This window comes from Megascapheus bottae, chromosome 1, assembly GCF_031878675.1.
Source record: "Megascapheus bottae isolate mThoBot1 chromosome 1, mThoBot2.hap1, whole genome shotgun sequence".
Classification (NCBI taxonomy): Eukaryota; Metazoa; Chordata; class Mammalia; order Rodentia; family Geomyidae; genus Megascapheus; species Megascapheus bottae.
In genome coordinates, this window is record NC_143509.1 from 1,300,041 (window position 1) to 1,308,142 (window position 8,102).

Genomic DNA, 8,102 nt, shown 5'->3' on the forward strand with positions numbered 1-8,102 from the left:
AAGCTCAGGGACAGTGATCAGGCCCTGAGTTGAAACCCCAGAAATGGCAAACATAAAAACAAAAAAAGTCTCAGGGACCTCCCTGCCCAGCTGGGCTACAGGCATGAACCACCTGTGCTGGCTTCGTCTGCTTTTTATAGATGCAGAGACTGAGGCATAAAGCTCATGAGCATGAGTCACCAGTGCCAAGCTTAGAAAAGCTATTCTTTTTTTGTCTAGTCCTGGGGCTTGAACTCAGGGCCTGGGCACTGTCCTGAGCTTCTTTTGCTCAAGGCTAGTGCTCTACCATTTGAGCCACAGCACTGTTTTCTGGTGATTCCTTGGAGATGAAGTTTCATGGACTTTCCTGCGCAGCTGGCTTTGAACTGTGATCCTCAGAACTCAGCGTGCTGAATAGCTAGGATTACAGGTGTGAGCCAGCAGTGCCCTGCCTGAATCTCTCTTTTCTCATACACTCAATATACTAAGGAAAACTCTTTTCCTCAGTCCAATGGGTCCATTTATCATCTTAGCAAATGGGATAGGAAAGAAACTCTGTAGGAACTTGCCGAAGGTGCCAAGTTGGGCAAAAATGTGAGTACACTCTGTGCCTAACTCTTTGGCATCTGATGGAAGGACTGAATGTGTGGAATGACACACTGACTTCAAGTCGTGTCAAATGCACATATGGAATTGTTGGGCCCCTGGTGCCTGGAAGGGTGAACAGTTTGTGGTGTGGAAAGGACCCAGCTGTGTGTGGCCACACACGTGTTTAGGAAGTCTCTTCACGTCCTTTCTTCCTCGTGTCCAGTGTAACAATGGCCCATCTAACACCTCCATCACACACACCCTTGCCTGGCTCTCCCCAAGTCTTCAACTGGCACCTACTTTCTGTGCTCCTCAGAGGAGCCAGCAGAGAGGATCGAGAACACAAATCTGGTCACATCACTCACATGTGCCTGTGGTACTGCCAATGGCTGTGTCTGTGACCTGGCCCGAACACTGGCAAAAATAAAATAAAATAAAATTGCCCACTATAGCCAGGTACTGGTGGTTCACAACTGTAAACCCAGCTACTCAGGAGGCTAAGGCCTGAGGATGACAATTCAAAGCCAGCCCGGCAGGAAAGTCCTGAGACTGTCAACTTTAATTAATCAGCAAAGAGCCAGAGGGAGCGGCCAGTCATCAGTGACTCACGCCTGTAATCCCAGCTACTCAAAAGCTGAGATCTATAGAACACGCTTTGAAGCAAGCTCAGGCAGGAAAGTCCCTGAGACCCTTATCTCCAAGGAATTACCAGAAAACTGGAAGTGCAGCTGTGGCTCCAAGTGGTTAGAGCCCTAACCTTGAGTAAAAAGCTCAGGGACAGACGCCCAGGCCCTGAGTTCAAGCCTCATGTCTAAGAAATAACAACAACAACAACAACAAATCTGAAGATGACAGTTCAAAGCCAGCCTAGGAAGACAAAAATCTGAGACTCTTATCTCCCAATTAACCACCCCCAAACACACGCGCGCGCGCACACACACACACACACACACACACACACAAAACAAGCCAGGAGTAGAGATATGGCTCAAGTGAAACACTAGCCTTGAGAGGAAAGCTAAGGGATGGGACAACGCCTAGACCTCTAGATTCAAGCACTAGACAGAAAACATGAGTTGGTGAAGGCAAAGATACTGACAGAAAAATGTGTGTGGTAGTTCAGGATTCAAAGGTGGAATAGAAGGTGGAAAACAGGTTGTCCGACTGCAAAGAATGGTAACCATAGTGACAGGACGTGGGCACCAGAGAGCACAGAGGAAGAGGCTCATGGGTATGTAGTTCGAGCTGGCGTCAGACAGGAGCTGTGATAAGAGCCTCACTGGCACTTTGAGCAGCTATATCAACAGGGGAAGGCAGAAAGAGCGCTGGCAGGAGCCGCTGCTGAAGCCACAAAGGATAAATTCAGTCATGGCATTTCAATTCCACCCAGGCAGGCAAGCTCTATCTGGTGGGATTAGAGACAGAGGATGCAGGCACAATTGTGCAAACAAGCTGTGCCTGGGCTGGCTTTGAACTGGGATCCTCAGATCTCTCTCTCTCTCTCTCTCTCTCTCTCTCTCTCTCTCTCTCTCTCTCTCTCTCTCTCTCTCTCTCTCTCTCTCTCTCTCTCTGCTACCTGAGTAACTAGGATTACAGGTCACCAGTGTCCAGCTTCTTTAGTAGGTTTACAAAATGATTCTTATTTTGTTTTGGTACCAGTATAAGGGTTTGGACTCAGGACCTCATTTTCTTGCTAAATTTTTTTGCTCAAGGTTGGTGCTCTACCACTCGAGCCACAGCTCCTCTTCTGGCTTTTTGCTAGTTAATTAGAGATAAAAGAGTCTCAGTGGCCTTTTTGCCCCCTGGGCTGGCTTTCAACTGCAATCTTCAGATCTCAGCCCTCCAAACTCCTCTAACTAGGTGTGATCTACCAGTACTTGGCTTGTAATTCTTCTGGTTACTGGGTAGCAGGTGATGCTCTTGGCTATACACTCGGGGCTCAAGAATAATAGTAGTAGCTGGGCGTGGTGGCTCACGCATGTAATCCTAGCTACTCAGGAGGCTGAGGTTCCAAACCAGCCAGGGCACTACAGAGTCTGTGAGGTTCTTATCTCCAATTAACCACTAGAAAACCACAAGTGGGGCTGTGGCTGAAGAGGTAGGGCAGTAGTCTTGAGCTAAAGAGCTCAGGGACAATGCCTAGGCCCAGAGTTCAAGCCCCATGACCCACCAAAAAAAAAAAATGTGACTTCCAGGCTAGCTTGGGACAAATAGGCAATTTAGGAGGACCCCAAGACTATGGGCTTAGAGTTGCTTAGCAGGCAGTTTTCACCTCCTGCTCGTGATATCGCACTACCTTAACTTCTGCTTTGAGCCTTATCAGTGCATGCCACCTGGCTATGCTCAGATACTCAGAGATGTGACCTTAACACTCAGCAGCAACATGGTACATAATCACACCACAAACTTTCCGGCTTGCCCCCACCCCCTAAGCAGTATTTTCCCATGTAGCCACCATAAAAGGTCTGAGTCTGTAAGCTGCAGGTCAGCTAGCCCTTTGCCACAGCACACCTCGAAATCTGCTCCAGTAAAACCTAAGCCATGGACCAGTTCCTCTCCCATATATCTGGGCCTTTTTCAGTCTGACACATGTCTCATGACAATACAAAAACAAAAACAAGCACAATACATTGCCTCACCTGTTAATTCCACACCCGGCCCCTCCCAAAATAAGACTTGAAGAACTTGGTATCTGATGCTTTTGCTCCTCCACATATCCAAACAGCCTTTTTTTTTTTTTTTTTTTTTTTTTTTTTTTTTTTTGCCAGTTCTGGGGCTGGAATTCAGGGCCTGGGCACTGTCCTTGGGCTTTCTCAAGGCTACAGCTCTACTACTTAAGGCATAACACCATTTCCGGCTCTTTCTATGTATATGGTACCAAGGAATTGAACCCGGGTCTTCGTGCATGCTAGGCAAGCACTCTACCACTAGGCCAAACTCCCGGCCCCCAAACAGCCTTTTTTTAAAAAGTCTTACTATGGCCAGGCTGTAGCTCACGACTATAATCCTAGGATCACAGTTCAAAGCCAGCCCAGGCACAAAAATCCATGTGACTCTTATCTCCAATGAACAAGACCCACAAGTGTGTGTGTGTGTGTGTGTGTGTGTGTGGTAGTGGTGTGTGTGGGGGGGAAGTCTTGTTAACGCTGGCCTAAACTCATAATCCTCTTGCCTCAGCTTCCTGAGTACAGGGATTATATGCATGTACCAGTATAGCAAAGGCTCTTCTAACCCCTTTCTTCCCCTCCCCTGACTAGGGTTTGAACTCAGGGACTGGGCACTGTCCCTGAGCTTTTTTCTTTCAAGACTATCATTCTACCACTTTGAACCACAGCACTACTTCTAGTTTTCAGGTGGCTCATTGGAGATAAGAGTCTCATGAAATTTCTTCCATGGGCTGGCTTTGAAGTCAAGCCTCAGATTTCAGCTGAGTAGCTAGGATTACAGGCGTGAGCCATCGGTGCCTGACATTTACACCATTTTGTGTGCCAGTCTTGGGTCCTGAAGTCAGGTCCTGGGTACTATCCCTGAGCTTCTTTTTTCTCAAGGCTAGAACTCTACCACTTGAGCCACAACACCACTTCTGGCTATTTCTGTGTATGTGGTACCGAGGAATTGAACCCAGGGTTTCATGCATGCTAGACAATCACTCTACCACTAGGCCACACTCCTGGCCCCCAAAGCACACTCTTGGGTTTTGTAGGTTTCATAATTTTCAGAAAAATAATTACAACCATGGTATTCAAAACAGTCAACCATTAACAGAATAGCAACTGCATCACAGACAAGGAATAGGCTCTTTGGTAGAATGGCACATACACAGAAAACTGAAGGCTGGGGCTGGGAGTTTGCTCTAGTGGTTAGAGTGCTTGCCTAGCATGCATAAAGACCCAGGTTTGATTCCTCAGTACCACATACACAGAAAAGCTGGGTTGGGTCTCACACCTGTCATCCTAGCTACTCAGGATGCTGAAATCTGGGACCATGGTTCAAAGCCAGCCGGGGCAATACAAAGATGCGAGACTCTTACCTCCAACTAATCACTAGAAAATTGTAGAGCACTAGCCTTGAGGAACACCCAAGGACAGTGCTCAAGCCCTGAGTTCAAGCCCCAGGACTGGCAAAAAAAAAGAAAAAGAAAAAGAAAGGAAAAGAAAAAGAAAGAAGGAAAGAAAGAAAATTGAAGGCTGGCTGTGGTGGCTCACAACTGTAATTATAACTACTCAGGAGGCTGAGATCTGAGGATCATGGTTTGAAGCCATCTTGGACAGAAAGGTCTATGAGATTCTTACCTCCAATTACCACCAGAAAAGGTGAAGTGGTGCTGGGGCTTAAAGTGGTAGAATGCTAGCCTTGAGCTGAAGAGCTCAGGGACAGCGCCCAGACTCTGAATCCCAGCACCTTAAAAAGGAGCGGGAGGGAGGGGGGGGGAGGAAGCAGGAGTTTGGCTTGACCTAGCGGTAGAGTGCTTGCCTAGCATACATAAAGACCAGGGTTCCATTCCTCAGTACCACATACATAGAAAAAGCTGGAAATGGTGCTGTGGCTCAAGTGGTAGAGCTCTAGCCTTAAGAAAGTCCAAGGACTCAGGTCCTGAGTTCAAGCCCCAGGACTGGCAAAAAGAAAAAAACAAAAAACAAAAAAAAGAGCAATGCAAGCTGAGATACTGTAATTTATATAACATAAACAGAGAGGGGGCACATTTAGCAAAATTTCCTGAAAGACTGTGAATAGTGGTAAATATCTGCAATCCCAACACTTGTTAAGCCAAGGCACTCAGGAGTTTGAAGCCAGTCTAGGCTACAAAACAAGACCTTATCCTTTAAGCTAACACAACATTCATTGAGTATTTGAGTATGTGAATAATGCCCAGTGTTAGAGGCAATCACCAAAGGAAGATATAATCTTACACATATGCTGTTTAATGATAAATCGACAAAAACAAATGAATTACATCATTCCATGTGTTGCCAAATCACCTATACCAATCTATGAAAACTTATGATAAACTCACCACCACTACTGTCGACATTCTCCACTGAGTTTGAATTTATATCATCTACAAAACAACTTTTTCTCACTCAGTACTGGCACAAAATAAATTTTTATTTATTTTCCATTGGGCAAACTCAAGAGTTGGCTTCCTCCCACACTCAACCACACAGGTTTTCACAGGTGGCATAAATTACTTTGGAATCTACCTAGTAAGATGCATAACTAACTGCATGGGTGCTACATTGTATCCAACACTGCTACTTTTGAAAGTATGTATAACTCAGCCCACTGACCAGCACCACAGAGGGGGACAAGAAGAGCCTTATAAAAGTGGCAAAGGGCCAGGAAAGTGGGTGGCTTGGTGGTAGAGTGCTAGCCTAGCATGTGAGAAGACCTGGGTTCGACTCCTCAGTACTACATACATAGAAAAAGCTAGAAGTGGTGCTATGGACCAGGGCTCAGAGCCTGAGTTCAAGCCCAGGACTGGGATACAAGAACACAACCACAGCACCACTTCTGGCTTTTTCTATGCATGTGGTACTGAGGAATTGAACCCTGGTCTCTGTGCATGCTAGGCAAGCACTCCACCACTACGCCAAACTCCTGGCCCCGGTAGATCCATTTTCTAAGAAGATGATATGAAATGGTATGATTTGAAAGCCCAGGCCATAGTCAATTTAAGAAATACTGGAGCCATCTGTGGTGGCTCATGCCTGTAATGCTTGCTACTCAAGAGGCTGAGAGTTGAGGTTCACAGTTCAAAGTCAGCCCAGGCAATAAAGAAGGTGAGACTCTTATCTCCAATTAATTTCTAGAAAACCAGAAGTAGGGCCCAGATTCCCACAACCCGGAGGGGGGGGGGCGGGGAAGGCAGGGTGGGAAGAGGGCCACAAGTTTGGCCTAGCGGTAGAGTGCTTGCCTAGCATGCACGAGGACCCAGGTTCGATTCTTTGGTACCACATACATAGAAAAATGCCGGAAGTGGTGCTGAGGCTCAAGTGGTAGAGCTCTAGCCTTGAGAAAGTCCAAGGATAGTGCTCAAGCCCTGAGCTCAACCCAGGACTGGCAATAAATAAATAAATACTGGGGGGCGGGGGCAAGAGTTTGGGATAGTAGTAGAGTGCTTGCCTAGCATGCACAAAGACCAAGTTTGATTCTTCAGTACCACATACATAGAAAAATCTGGAAGTGGTGCTGTGGCTCAAATGGCAGAGCTCTAGCCTTGAGAAAGCCCAAGGACAATGCTCAGGCCATGAGTTCAATTTCTAGGACTGGCAAAAAAAATATTGGGGGGCTGGGATGAGAGTTTGGCCTAGAGGTAAAATGATTGTCTAACATGGAGGAAGACCTGGTTTGATTCCTTCATACTACATATATAGAAAAGCCAGAAGTTGTGCTGTGGCTCAAGTGGCAGAGTGCTAACCTTGAGGAAAACCCAAGGACAGTGCTCAGGTCCTCTGAGCTCAAGCAAAAAATAAATATTGTGAAAACACCAGTCACGAAGACTCAAGTAGCAAAATAACATCTGAAGGTCTCAAGGCTTAGGTGATAAAGTTGCATTTAGAAAATTCAAGCTAAGACTGGGAGTGTGGCTTAGTGTTAGCGTGCTTGGCTAGCACACAGGAAGCATGGCAGAGTGCAAACACGAAGTCTTGGGTTTGATTCCTCAGTACTACATACACAGAGAAAGCTGCAAGTGGTGTGGTGGTTTAAGTGGTAGAGCACTTAAGTGGTAGCCTGGGAAAAGCCCAAAGACAGTGTTCAAGCTCTGAGTTCTGGCAAAACCAGAAAACACAAACAAATCAACACAAACTCCTGATGGCTATTTGCTTTGCCTGTTCTGTATTGGTTTTACTAAAAAAAAAACACAATGATCAGATCCACAAGTCCTCCTATGCTCAGAATCAGCAGGTCCACCAGGTCCAGAACACGGTGGAGATCATGACCAGAGAAGTGCAGAGAAGTGACTTGGAAGAAGTAGCTACAATTGATTCCAGACAGCAAAGACAGAGAGAAGGCTTGCCAGTCTACACATCCACTTTATGATGTCTTTGTTAAGAATGTAAAAATGCTGAGGAAGCATCGTTTTTTGAATTGGGAAAATCCATGGAGCTTCATGGTGAAGGTGATAGGTCTAGAAAAAGCTACTAAGGATGTGACTTTTGCTATGGTCGTCAAGCAAGCTGATGGATGTGAACCACCAGTCCAAGACTGTTTAAAATTCCATTTTGGGGCTGGAAGCATAGAGTGCTTGCCTGGCCTGCATGAAGCCCTGGGTTCGATTGCCAATTGCTAGGTAACATATATACAGAAAAAGCTGGAAGTGGGGCTTGGAGTGTGGCCTAGTGGTAGAGTGCTTGCCTAACATGCAGAAAGACCTGGGTTTGATTCCTCAGTATTACATACACAGAAAAAAAAACCAGAACTGGTGCTGTGGCTCAAGTGGTAGAGCTCCAGTCTTGAGAAAGCCCAAGGACAGTTCTCAGGCCCTGAGTTCAAGCCCCAGGCCTGACCAAAAAAAAAAAAAAAAAAAAAAGAGC